This window comes from Micrasema longulum, unplaced genomic scaffold, assembly GCF_059751315.1.
Source record: "Micrasema longulum isolate JH-2025_06_02 unplaced genomic scaffold, ASM5975131v1 h1tg000013l, whole genome shotgun sequence".
Lineage (NCBI taxonomy): Eukaryota > Metazoa > Arthropoda > Insecta > Trichoptera > Brachycentridae > Micrasema > Micrasema longulum.
In genome coordinates this window covers 636,137-651,377 of record NW_028277221.1, presented here as the reverse complement: position 1 = coordinate 651,377, position 15,241 = coordinate 636,137, and the positions used below count along the sequence as shown (strand labels likewise).

The following is a 15,241-nucleotide window of genomic DNA, read 5'->3' as shown; positions in this document are numbered from 1 at the left end:
TCGCTCTTAGACCAACAGTCCCACGTTATTTTGCTCCCGAGGTAGAGAAACTCCTTGGTGTTCTTTAGTGGTATTCCCGACATCACTACTCTCATCTGGTGTTGCATTCTGCCTACAGTCAGTAGCTTTGTTTTGTCTTTATTTATCTTCATACTGTAGTTATTTTGAAGAATGCTTTCCATAGTTGTAAGGGCTCTTGCAGTTCTTCTTCACTTTCAGCAACCATAGCAATATCGTCAGCAAACCTTATCATATCCCATTTAGTATGATATTAATAAAAATAATTACAGGATTAAATAAACTAAAATTAGTTATTATATAGATGTGATTATAAGTAATTATGATATTTTACAAATTGCAAATATTTATTTATAAATCCAACATACTCAAGGAATACTATTTAAAAGTTTAACATATAACATCAAATCAGAGAGACTAAACATATATTATATAAACTATAAATCATATATTTGTTTTTACATTATAAATTTAAGATGTTTCTATCCACTTGTATCATACACACACTCACCCTTTCCACAAACCCACCCTCACACTCATATACACTAACTCTCATATTCACATACCTACCAAAACCTCACTCCACTCCAGCAATATTACAGCACATTTAAATCAAAGCTTTCTCTCACTCTCTAAGACTTGCAAATAAATAATACAATAATAAGCTCCACTCGTTTGACGATAACAGCCGAACCTCGCTTCTAAGTTATCGTTTTGAAATTTACTCAAGAGTAAATATTCTACTTTATGCATGGAAAATATATATAGGATTAACATTGAAAACGCATCCAATGTAGTAATGGGGGATTTAAATTTTTGTACACCTAGAGACTAACTCTCAGGTATTGAGAGTCTCCAAGTTTTTAACCAAAGGGACATGTTTCTTAGAAAATTTTTATGATCTACACTATCTTCTCTAATGGGTTCCTTGTGAAGATTGTTGAATCTCTGAAATTCAAATACACTTTACCCATTTACAATCTTCCACCATCTACAAAATATACTTTTAAAATCTAGAGTACTCTCGGGTTCTACAAACAGTTCTGGATTTTTAGGCGCTACACACTTTAAACCCACCAATTGTTTTCTCATTAATAACTTTTAACTCTAGGGATACATTTTGTTTTAGAATGTTGCTTGGATATAGGACTTTGTATGATATCATGTGCCCAAATTTGATCAAGGTTTTTTTTTCAAGATCATTAATGAATTTCGAATGTTGAAATTGAGCGTCTAATATTATACTGAAATCATTTAAATGAGGATTATTTTGAATTGATCCAATTATTGCAAACACACTTAATTAAATGTAAGTACAGGATCAAATTTGAAAAATAAAGTTCGACTATTATCTAAAGGGTGAGGTAAACTAGGGAGTAATATTTTATCTGTTTGAAACAATTCAAATGCCTTTTTTGTTAATAGCATTATTATCGGATATCAAAGATATTGTGAAGTAGGCCTTGTATACAAACCCCTGACGTCACTGCAACCTGTGAAGATCTATTGTGATGGATTAAATTAATTAAAAACAACTACTGCACAACATCATTATACTTACAGAGGAATATTTTTCTTTAATGAAATGAACAAAGATAATAAGAAGTACAGTCAGGAATACAATATATTTAAGAAAGAAGTAAAAAATTACATCTATAATTCTTCTTTATGTAACACTGATTGAAAACATCGTTAATATCTTTTTTGTAATTTATTTATGTTATTCTAAAATAATCTATTATAAGACGTCACTCCCCATTATGTACACAAGAATAGTTTATTTCTTTTACATAATGGGAAACGTTAATGTAAATATATGTAATTGAAAAATGTAAAAAAATGTATTTAATATTGTATTTAAATTTGTTAGGTATTAATAAATTTAAAAAAAAAATCTATTGCACCTATAACTTTTAGAAATCCTCTCATACAAAATAAGCCGGATATAACTACATTTGTTCTGGACACTGGCTTCATTATAATATAGTCCGGTGTTTTTCATGCCAATTGATGTTGATGTTGAAATAGTTTGGTGACTAAATTCGTGTATATCAGCAGAGTCGTCTTGAATCTGGAAGATTTATCAAAAGTTAATATCTATAGGCATTAAACATTTACGTATTTAAAATTGTCAAATGAATTGACAGAAACGATACTTACATATTGCCAAAATTATTATTCATTACATACCTCTTTACTATCCCAGTACCGAATAGCAAATAGGCCCTGGAGTTCTACTGGTATTTTCTCATCTCGTTTGTGTCCTTCCAAATCGAGTTTTACTAGAGTAATTATGCGCCTCATATTTTCCTTCGAAAAACAGTATTTCTCCTTGAATTCACTGTCTTAAAAATCTTAAAAAGAGTTGACTCTTTTTTTAATACAATTTTCGTGCACGAGAAGGTCGCATGCCTTCGAAAATGTTTGAAATTAAATAAAACTGTGACAAACTATTCATAAATAACGACAAATATGACAGATCGCATTCTAGGGCATATTTTTGACAGATAAGCTGCCGTGGCCGCCAGATATGACAACGTTTTCCTAGGAAACCACTCTCTAGTCACCGTTTCGGCGGCCGTTCACCGCATCACCGTTCGTACGGCCGTTAAGATATCGGCACCGTTTTCCTAGGAAACCCAAGCTTAATAGACCTATTCCAAAATCTATAATCTGTATTCCTTCCATACATGTGGCATCTTTAGTTTTATATAACGACATTGAAATCACTCTGATGGAAAAGATCCTAACAATGATTAAACAGGTATTATAATTTAATCATCAATGAATTAGAGACGTGCTGCTTATCCATAAAACTGCTCGATAAACATAATTTGTTTATTTATTTATGTCTAATAAACGCGATTGAATTAATTCATTACTTAAATTTATTTCAACAGAGAAGGAAAAATTTTTGATAATTTTTTTTTGAATTTTTTTTTTTTTTTCACTTTCTAATGGTTTTAAAGATATACAAAACATATACGGATTTAAAAAACACATTAAAAAAACTATTCTCACAGCCCGTGTGGAGAGTGATGTGAGTAAAATAATTGACAATAGTCATATTAAAATCATGTTTAAGCGAGCATTTTTTGCTTGAATTGGGATTTATTGGAGGTTATATTCTCTTTGAAGTGGGCACTTTTTATCACAGAAGCTCATTCAACTATACAAACGTAAAGATAACTATTTAAAATTCAAGAAACGCGGACTAAATTTTATAGTTCATTCATTGGTTGGATTCGATATTATGACGAGTCGGTAGAACAAACCGAGGTAGATAGAGATAGTACAAAAGTTAAGTATACCGTCTCGATATGTACATATGAAGATAGCGTTCATAATCGTGGCACAGTGCTGGTATTTACATTACCTAGTGAAGATAAACAGTGTCTAATATGTTTGCGTATAATTTAATTTTACGTAGGTACTTGTATCACATCATATTTTACTTATTTTTACTGTTTTGCTAAGATAACATATTGTATTAGTTATTTGAAAATCTTAATGTAAAATCTATAAAACAACTTTATGTAAAAGCTTTGTTACTATACGCACGTAAACATTATTCTCTACCTTCCGTTACAAATACAAGAGTTACTAGATACTCCACCCTGATGCTGCAAAAAAAAAAATACAACCTTCGGTCAAAGAGGACTACTCGGTTAAAGTGTACAATCTACTTCCATTATCCATAAGGACAATTAGTAAGTTCTCATAATATAAAATTGCTATTAAGAAATGGATAGTGGAGGTGGGTTGCACACGGATCGATGAGTGGATCAAGCCAAATAGGTAAAATTAATTATGTTTTTTATGATTATTTTAGTTTTTCTTTGTTTATTATGTTAATAATAATGAGGTCAATTGGATTAATTTACGTTTTTTTATTGTTATTATTATGTAAACTCTGTTAAATAGCTAATCTAAGGCATGTTTCACATTTTGTAAAATGTTTCCCTCGGCACGGGACACCCCGGAGAAGGAACATTATTCTGTATAAAAAAAAGAATACAAACAATATAAAAGTATAAATAAATCAATAAATAATAAACGTCGATATTTGGCACTGAACTGAAATATTTTATTTTTGGGATATTTAGAGTACCTATGATATAAAACAATTGCAACGTTGGACTTTAAATTATTCAGAGTGACGATATTTTTAATCTGAGCGTGCCAACATATTATGAAAATTTTAGATTTACGGGTCAGAGCTTTTCCAGAAGTGAATAATTCATCAATTGTACTGCCGCAAAATAAAGTATTCGAATGGAAAATTCAAAGCGAAAATATAGTTAAAAATACTCGCTAGTCAAAGTGCTACATAATTATTATATATATATATATTGCAGGTACGAAGAGAGATATTAGTGGGAGAGCAGCGGATGTGAAATAGCAATCGGAGAGAAGTTTTGCGAACAAAAGCTTATCACGATTCGAGACTAGAGGAGATAAATTGCTTCTAGCCCAACTTCGCATCTCCTGGCATAAAATGTGTTAAGAAAAACTGATAAGGAACTAAAAAAATCACTAAAGTAATTCCGTTGACAAATTTGTTCCTTTTACTTTTGATTGAAAAAAAACAAGGAACAGTAATTGGGCCTATTTTATTTATTACTAGCGGACCCGACAGACGTTGTCCTGCCCGAACGTTGCCTTTCCTGCTATTAGCTTGGAAAAAGACTTTTCATTGATAAGTAGGTACTTGTTTATGGTTGAATTCCAAAACTAAAAATTATTAATATTCAAATATTGAATTTTTTAGCAAATGTTAAACTCGGCTCTTCTCACAACAGGGGAGCACTTTATTTATAAATGCGATTATCTTATTTTAGTATTACCAAAAATACAGAAAAAATAAATAAATGGGAAGAAATTATAAGGAATGTAAGGGAAGAATCTGATCGGGATCCACAAAAAGCAAATGTTGTTTGTAAACATTCAAAAACAAACTTTTCTAAAATACAACAAAACAACATCCTTCAATTTATTTTGTTTACGCATTCTCGTCGAATGCAACCCTGGTAGGTCGATAAAAAAAAGATTTATGCTTCTTACTTTTTTTTCACGCATTTGATTTAAAATTTTAATATCTACGAACACGCACAGCGCAAAGATCTACATTTTGCTGAAAACTGCACGTAAATCCGTTAAGCCGTTTTGGAGAAGTTCAGTGACATCACACGTACAGACGAATTATATATATAAAGATATACTTACGTAAATAATATTTTTAATTTACAGAATATGAATGGTGATCACAGATATGGTGATATAATTTCACATGCTAATGATACCGTACTCATTATAAGGAGATCTTCATGGGACGAAGTAAATTAAAAATCAAATACAGATATCAATAAATTAAAAGAATGGTTTGATGACAATATTTTGTCTCTGAATACTCAAAAAACATATTACATCACCTTTTCATTGAAAGAACAAGTTATACGTCCTGTAAATATTTGTATCCACACCACAAAATACAATGAAGGATATCAGTTTCATAATTCAATCGGGTTGTGGTCCTGTGGCTAGTGTCTCGGACTCACGGACCAAAGGTCCATGGTTCGAATCCCACTCTACCCCAACTCGATTCCATTTTCTAATAGTGAGTTATTTACAACTCGTTGAAAATGGCCCTCAAAATTAAATATTTGGGTAAATCATAAGAACGCAAATATTTCTTTTTTTTTAAAAAAATAAAAATAATGATAATTGTCTTCAAATCCTTGAAAAAACTAGCATAAAATATTAAGGCATTATAATTGATAAAAATGTAAAATGGAATTATCAAATAAATAATATTGTAAATAGAATGAGAAAACTTTCGTATGTATTTATTAGATTGAGGAATATATTAACCATCGAAAAATTAAAATCAATTTACTTTGCATTAGCCCAATCTATATTACAGTACGGTATTGTTAAAGATAAATTCGCTCTAGCGATTACAAAGATATCCTACCGCCCGTACATCGATATGAAACAAGGGGAAGCATACGTCACGGTACACATATCTACGCTCTAAAATGACATAGCTTCAGTATGACGTCATAGTTAAAGATACGATTCTCCCGACCGACTATAAAGAAATACTACCGATCCCCCCACCATCAAGTTTTGATGTAAGTACATCGGTTTATACCGACGGGTCTAGAACCCCTCGATACGTTTATCTATGCATAAACGGTGTCTTTTTGTCTTTAAGGCCTGTTAAAAATATGAGAGAGAAATAAGTGCAATTTGAAGTCGAATTAAATTCTGACATAACTGTCAGTTTCGGAAACGAGTGGCTAGATGCAGTGGCTAGACTAGCTAGATGCTGCCCTATTAACATATAAGAGCATCTAACAGTAAAATGTTACCAATGTAAAGAATAAATTGAGTTATTATATTGTTTCCGTCTGTTTTACTATCTTCTGGAGTGTACGTATCGAGACGTTAAAGGAGCCGGCTTTGTAGTCGCTCGATAGATAAATACAGACGATCGTTAAGCATATCGTCTTGGCAAGTGTCAAGTCTTTTAAAAATCAAATCATCAAAGCGAGCTTTTTTTGCTTGAATTGCGATTTATTGAAGTTTATAATCGCTTTGAAGTGGGTACTTTCTATCACAGAAGTCTATTTAAAATATAAATTATAACTATTTTAAATGTTAATGAAGTAAGGAACGCGGACTATTTTTGCGGTCATTCATTGGTTCGTTTCGATCATATGATGTCGATATGACAAGTAGGTAGAACATACCGAGGTAGATACAGATAGTACAGAAGTTCAGTATACCGTCTCGATATGTTCAGATGAAGATAGCGTTCATAATCGAGGCACTGGTCATCTTTATTTTCAGTTGTTAAGCATTCAAGGCGTCTTTTGTTTTATTAGTTTGTTTGTTCACGGCCTTCGGTTCCGCGATCCGCTGACGATCCAGAAAACCGAAGTATACCTACATTTGTACACGTACGAGTACCAAATGTCTATCATCCGAGATTTGTCATCTATAGAATTCCGTTGGATCGGAAGTAATCAATCGATCGGACAGAACATGTTTGAATTCGCAATTTGAAAGGAGCATTTAGTCGGTACTTGTCTATAGTTGCCGCAGGAGTCATTATTTGTTTCGGACAATATCTTTGGGCAAATCGTCCCTGTTTGCTTAACTTAATAAAATCAGTTAAAATAAACTGCGATACGGTTATATGGTTTAAGAAAAACACATTACGCCATTTCCACGAAGAGATAGGCGTAGAGTATCGGACGCCACCTAACTGTGTTTTTGCATACATATCTCGTTTACTCTACATACGTTCATACATCTTCTCATCCACGCACGTCGATTATTATGACTCTTGATAAGTCCATCTTCAAACCCAATAAAATGTATGTAGTGGTGCGTTATCCAGTCTTCAAAGAATGGTCTGCAGCATTGCCACTGGAGCAATATGTTCTTCTCTAACGACGGCAATGGAAGCAATATTATGCCTAAATCCTCTCTATATTCATGGAGGCGTGTAATCCCAACTGTTAGTCTAAAACTATGAGGAATTTACTGCAATATCTCATCGACATTTCGAATATAGCCATCGGATGAAATTACTATATAATTCAACTTCCAGAAGCACTAATAGGGAACAATGGCTGCCTTACAGCCTCCTACCCGACAGCATACAGGTAGGAGACATTGTGCGGTATACAGATGAATCCAAGAAATAAGAACAAGAGGGGGCGGGGATAGACGGAGTTAGACCCGCTAAAAGGTTATCCATTAGCCTAGGGTTCTATCCCACTGTTTTCCAAACAAAACTCTTTGCCATCTATGCCTTTGCACAAGAAAATATAATTGAATTAAAATTTAAAAAAGACAATACAAAAAAAATAAATTATATATTTTCTCAGACAGTCAGGCTGCTCTAAAAGTACTGAACTCGGTTGAGATCAATACTAAATTAACCTTAAAAACCTACAGACAATTAATTGTGACGGTAACGAGGCAGCTGATGAATTGGCATGGTTAGGAGCTGAGACAGCTCCAATAGGCTCTAAGTCCTTTTCTGGATTGCCCAAATGCGCTTCTCGTAACGAACTTAAGTCATGGACTCGGAAGCAGAGTTTAATGCTCTGGCAAAAAGTACCTGGACAGCACCACGCAAAGGAATGGAACTTATAAAGCGGTAGTGGCAAGTGTTTGTTTTCGACCTAATAAAACTCAGACGAAATCAAGTAAGGGTTATCACCAAACACCTTGCTAGAATGAACCTTTCTGAAACTTAAAGATGTAGGTTCTGCAGTGCAGATGAGGAAACATCTATGCACATTATATGTGAATGTAATGCTTAAAACAATCCGCATTCTCGGGGGACCACTGGTTACACCTGAGGATGTTAAAGAGCTCGCCCCCTATCTAATAGTCCAATATTTTATGGATCTGGGGCTTGGAGGGAGAGATTTAGCAAAATTATAACCCTCGCCCTCCACATAGTAACCATGCTTTTTAAAGACATGGGCTTGAAAGGCAAGAACTGATTCACGAGGACCCGTTACAATAGATCTTCACAGGTCGCAGGGACGTCAGGAGCTTGTATAGCACTGACCCGCATTTCGAAGGATAAGATGTCAATCTAGTACTTGTTGGATTTCTAAAACTTCTTCGTTTTCTGCATCCACCAATATTATAATCGTAAATCTTTTTAACCGTTCTTTCGCAATCCATGTCTAAACTAGCGTAGCACCCCTTTTGTGGTTTTATAGAAAATGCTCGCACTGCACGGATCCCGACATTAGCACCATTCATGTATAGTTTTCTTACACATTCGCCTGAGAGATCGCACGTTGGGTGATTACGGTATTTATGTACCAAATTATAGGGTAGTGACATTGAAAAGGTGGACAAATTTACATACCTCGGCAGCATTCTAACAGAGACTCTCTACCCAGATACAGAAATTAAATGCAGAATTGAGACAGCAAGCTGCTTTTAATAAAATGAAATCCCTCTTCTGCAATGCTAATCTCAACTTGAAAATAAGGCAAAGATTGGTAAAATGTTATGTGTGGTCTGTATTGTTGTATGGCTGTGAGACTTGGACTCTGATGGTTAATACTATGAACAGGCTGGAGGCTTTTGAGATGTAGTTGCATCGCAGAATGTTTAAGATATCTTGGACAGACCTGATAACGAACTCAGAAGTCTGAAGTCGAGCTAGAACTAACAGAGAACTCTTTACTACCATAAAGTGCGTAAAATTTCGTATCTGGAGAAAAGTACCACCTGTTTCATTTCATTTTGAAAGGCAAGATTGAGGGTCACAGAGAGACTGGAAGAAGACAGATTTCCTGGCTGCGAAATATACGAGACAAGACTGGCTTCAGGACTGTTGAGCAGATTTTCCGGGCAGCACGGGACAGAGAGACTTTTGCCAGAGTGATTGCCAACGTTGGGGATACCTGATAGGGTACTAAGAGAAGAAGATGTACCCGCGTCTTCAATAAATACATTATGGACGAATACGTCATCCCCTTTCTTTCCCTCTCTGTTGTAACAAATTTAGATCTAAATAACTCCCCAGGAAGGAAATTCAACCTGTCTGCAAAAAAATTGACACACTCAAAACATTGTTTAATTAACTTACTTCGTATTCCATATTTTGTGTTGTTTGTATTCCATGTATTAACGATTCAATTTATTCACCTATTTTACATAGACATTCTAGTAAACTAGAGCAAGCAAATAATTTTAAAACAAGCATGAGGCGTTTCTGAGTGTCACTTCACCTCGTTTTCTCTCCGTTGTATTTTTTTCATATGCTACTCCGTATTACTTCTAAAATTATTTTATCAAAAAAATATTTTTTTAAATTAAATGTATTTGGTAATTTTTAGAATAGGACAAAATCTGTTTCAAATCATACCCTCGAATGTTGCACTGTCATTTAAATTCAATATCAATCAAATTGAAAGTGTTCAGAAAAAAAATCCTTAACAAGCAGAATACAATTTCTTCTATTTGAAATTATGAGCGATGAATTATTAGTCTACTTGCTTATCGTGCCTCCTCCAGATCAACAGCCTGTCTGAAAATTAATATATTCAGAACATTAAAACTAATAACCGGAAACATTCTATCATCCCTCATATATATTTTTTAAGCCAATCAACAAGCTTATGAAAGCCCTAACAGATTGGCATTATTGAATATATATTATTCAATAAAACTTAATCTTAACAATCTTAAAGTCAATTTGAATTTACAGAGGTATAATTATGGCATAATCTAGGCGGACATGGCAAGTGTATCATCGCGAGTCAGGAGTGACAACACCGCTTGCTTTTTGCTGTTGGAACACATCAACAGTACCGTTTAATGAGATTTTGTTCATTGTTCTGAGGATCCTTGGCAGAAGTGAAAAGAATACGATGGTGGTTTTACAATTTCCCACAGCAAAGACAGCATTGGTACGCAAGTTACGGTTAGGTACATTAAGGTTAATCTGAGCAAGAATATCATGGGCATCCATACAGTTAAATATAAATTTGTGCAAGAATATTAAACCAGCCAAAATCCTTCTGAATTCTAAACTGAAGATATGAAAGTACTCTAGACGATCAAAATAGTTCCAATTCTAAATATTAATGATTTCAAAAATTCACGTTGCACCGATTCAATCCGCGTTATATGAATATTATATTTAGGAGACCATATTATAGAATTAAACTCAAGCAGGCTAGTTAGTGCACATTTATTTATATAAAAAAAATAAGTCGTTTTCATGACACCAAGATGATAATGAGTTAAGATCATTTTGTAGTTTATGAAAGCGAATTATTAGCGAAACACAAGAATTCCAATAGTCTAGTTTTATTGAGTACTCCATATACGGAAATGTATACAATTCAACGGCACCACCCAGTTCATTGGCACTCTTTAATTTGAATGTTAAAAATAACATTATTTGACATATATTATAGTTTTGTGGAGTTATTAAATTAGTGGATACACTTTTTGTTATACACATAATTCATAGTGTCTACCCTTAGAGTTCAGCATAATCGTACTATGGAGAGTTTTATTGCCTGCATTGCCAATTTAGAATCCGATAGTGATGGTTGCGTTTTTCTTAATGAACGAGGAAAAGTTTTCTGTCATGATCTTTTTAATCAGAATTTAAAATCTTGTTGTTAATATTTATTTCAATAATTAAAAAAAAAAAATGTTTATTTTTCCATACATACATAATAAAAATAAAAAAAACCGTTGTTCTTCCTTATCAGAATAACAGAGAATAGACGTTTTGTTTTGCATCATTATTTTAAGTATTTTCGATACAAAAATGCAATTTTTTACCCTCACATTTCTTCATTCATCTTCTACATACCTTTCCATTTTCATGTTCCTTTTCCTCCCTTCTTGTTTTACCTCTTTGTTTTGTCAGTTTTTCTTTTCTTTTCATTTGTTATCCAAACTGTTGTTTTGATTAATTAATTATTTTTTATATTGTCTAAATCGTTGGTTTATATGGTTAAATTTAAAAAAATAACATAAATAAAACCACAGAACTTAATTATTCAGAATGATAGAGATTAGATCATTCATCACCTATTTAGATCAAAATATTTACATACGTCTTACGTTACAATGTAACTTTAGAGAAATTAATATTTTAGATCTCTGTCGTGGCGTATAAAGAAAAAAAGTTTGTGAAATAGAAACAGAATCCTGGCCGAGTGTTTTTAACTTCATAGCTAACCCTCAGGTAAAAAACGAATGGAGAAAAGTACACCTAGTGGCGTATTCGTCGCTTTAGTTCGTTTTTGTTGGACATACTTATCATTTTTAACGAAATTGAGTTAATTGTACAGGAGTTCTGAGAAAGACTTAATTTATAAAATTTAATATATATAAATTTAAAAAATTTAAAGGTGTTTTTTAACGAATTTCTTCTTAAGCTGTGGTCATTATTTATGCCAATTTCGTAAAAAAAACTTTAAAGCTCTATTTCGGTAGATTTGTGATTTGGTCTGTTGGACAAAAACAAACTGAAGCGACGTATTGGCCTATCATGCTCGAAGCCCTGAGTTCGATTCCTGGGCCACGATTACAATCGTAAGTTAACATTTATCTTCAATTTTATCTACAAAATAAAATTAAGTTTCTGTATGAAACGCAGAATATGCATACAATTTTTTAATCTAAACATGTTAAATTATAGGTTACCGACGAAGATACTTTAAATGCTCATGCAAATATATACATTTTCGTACACAAATATTGGGTTTTCATTATAGACAGTCGAAGTTAACAGTTATCTTCAATTTTATCTACCAAGTAAAATTAAGTTTTCTGTGTGAAAAATAGAACTTGTATTTTTTTTCCCTAAACGTGTTACTTTATAGACAGTCGAAGATAACTTTGTTAACTTCTCATTGTAATCGGGGCCCTGGGAAGGTCGGGAAAAAATATTTGTTGATAAGGTGGGTTTACACTGCAATATTTGGAAGCAACAAAGTATTACGTTCAATGCAATATTTTATTTACGCACGGTCTGTACTGTAACAGATAATCAGCATTTACATTACCAAAGTAGTTCCCTATGCACGATCGGCGCTGATTAGGGGTTGATTTTATATTTACGTGGACCCAATCGGAATCAAAATGTTATATCTTCCTTATTTTATAGACAGATTACGGATTTCGATAGACATTTACTCGGAAAATGATAAAAGGACATAAAAAATATGTTGGTGGAAAAACGTGGTTAAAATTCAGTTAAAAACAATGAATTAATATACTTTGCTTTTTTGTGAATGATGGTTAATTTTGTGTTTTTTTTTTATTCCTTCTTGTACTTATTTTCTCTTTTCTTTTCTTTAAAAACAATTAGTCTTCTCTTAAACTCGATCTTTAATATTACTCAAATTGATTTAATTAAGCTACACACATATAATTAAGAATAGTCCAGAAGGAGCGTAGAATCATATTTGAATAGATCGGACTGTGTCCAATAATTTTCCCACTTAGACAGACTTTCGCCGCGCGCATACTTGAAGTCACCGAGTAATATTGCCAGATCGCGAAGAATATAACCATAACATAAATGTAAGGTAAAAAAAAACAATTTGTTAATATTTCTACAATTTTATTGTGCACCGGAAATTGACACAACAGAGTAGATAAGTAAAGGGTCATTTAATAGGAGTAATTGAATTGATGAACTTTGAACTTAAAATATAAAACAAATTTTATTTGACAAAAAACGGATATTTTTATATCGTGTTAAATAATATTGTATGTTTTAAAGATAATGTCAGCTAAATGTCCACCACGGCGTTGTTTAATCCGAGGTTCAATTTTCATTATTTATCTTATTATATAAGCAAAGTAGGGTAATTTTTTTTACTACTCTAGCAACACTAAAGAAATTTCCTTTTTGTTTCATCGACAATCTGACAGATGGAAAAATAATTCAATTTTTAAGTGGCATTTGTGACAAACACATTCATTTGATAATTACACATGAAATGTGATTACATCCTGTTTCTTTAAGATTCTAGCAGTATTTCTACACTTTAAAAGGACACAACACGGCATGGTTAAATTTGAATCAGGAGTTGCGTACTGAGCGACGTCTACAAATAAACTAATGAGTCAAAACGTAAACCTACTCATTTATGAGTAGTTGAGTCGCTTTCTGTTTGATATGCGTATGCGGTTTCTGGACTATTCTTAATTCTATGGCTACACAATTATTTTATATAATTTAAGACAGACAGATGGCGGAGTTCGATAGTTGAGGATATATTATATTTATACCAATGCTTACTTATAAATTGTATGTATTTTATGTATCCTTGTTGAACTTCCAAATAATAAAATAAAATACAATATTTACGATCCGACGTTATAAAAATTTAATTACGGCATGTGTTTATACATAACGCTACGCAAAATGTTTAGTACGTGTTTAGTACGTCTTTTACAGATTTAAAAATTCTGTCAACGATATACTTAATAATATAGGTAAATACATACGAACTTAAAAAATGTTTTATTCAAATGTTCTCATTAATCTAACAATTATAATATGAATTAATATTGATACAATTTTATGACAAATATTTTATTATTGTTAAATATTTTGCTACTTACATCGATCATACGAAGTTGCATTGTGCTGGGTTATGGACAATGGAGTAGCAAAGTCACTGTATGCAGTTGTAACTATCCAACATAATAATATACTTCACCTCGAAAAGAGGGATGATGTGGTTAATTAAGCCAGTTTTACGCCACCATCACACCATTTTGACGTACAATCTCCCGTTAAACAAAGTATTTTGTAATTTTACAACGAAAACAACGCAGGATTACCGGTTCAATCACATCACAGTAATTATTAAATATTTCAAGTAAATGTGTGAATTGTAAAATAAATAACTGCGAACGTATGAACACCGCCAGTAATAAGGAGCTCGTGCAGCTAAATGACTTTATGTATTTAATGCTTGTTTAGGTTTTATAAATAATTTTACCACAATTAATAATTATATATATCGCGTCACGATAAACAACGGTCGCATCGTCCAGTGGGTATTCGTTTCTCTTGTTTCGTTCCGCGGCACCTCGGATAAGGATTATTCGGGACCGGTTTACATTTACAAACACCAAACACCGAATTGTAAATTTCGGGACGCGCACTGTGAGACTCACTGCACACATAGGGGGAACACAATATCCGGCGGCAGGTACGCACTGAACACACAACTACTTTCCCGGAGCGAGACACGGGAGATTATTTCTAATTTCTACATTCGAAACGGCGGGCCGTCCTTTGACATATTCCTTCCAAGTGCTCGAGTCTGTTGTGGGTAAAAAATACTGCGGGATAAAGAAGACAAAAATATAAGCACGTAAGTCGGATACTTCTTACTTTGGAGCTCGCACATAACCCCTACCGCACCACAGAAATTCACCCCTTGTAAGAAAACGGTGTGAAGTAATGTTGTACGTGCGTATTGCGTAATGTTTTTGCCGATTATTTCATTGTAAATTATGTATGTGAACTGTGATTTTAAGATCTATGAACAATCATGCCTTCAATTGTAAATTATTCTTTCAAAAATAATTTAACACTTTAAATCCACAAAAAATAAAAGAACGGTGCAAAATTATCCTTTAAAAAATTAAGAATACCTACTCTTTCTTATCTGGTTTCGCCAATTGC

The 15,241-nt window shown here is 33.0% G+C and overlaps 1 protein-coding gene across 1 annotated transcript in view; it reads right to left on the bottom strand.

The window, feature by feature from the left end:
* Positions 1-14,993, bottom strand: part of LOC148285693 (uncharacterized) — a 91,325-nt gene extending 76,332 nt beyond the window's left edge. The window contains exon 1 of the mRNA XM_088238771.1: positions 14,167-14,993. The gene's annotated coding sequence lies outside the window, so the exon portion shown is untranslated. The remainder of the gene's footprint in view (positions 1-14,166) is intronic.
* Between the last annotated feature and the right edge of the window lie 248 nt (positions 14,994-15,241).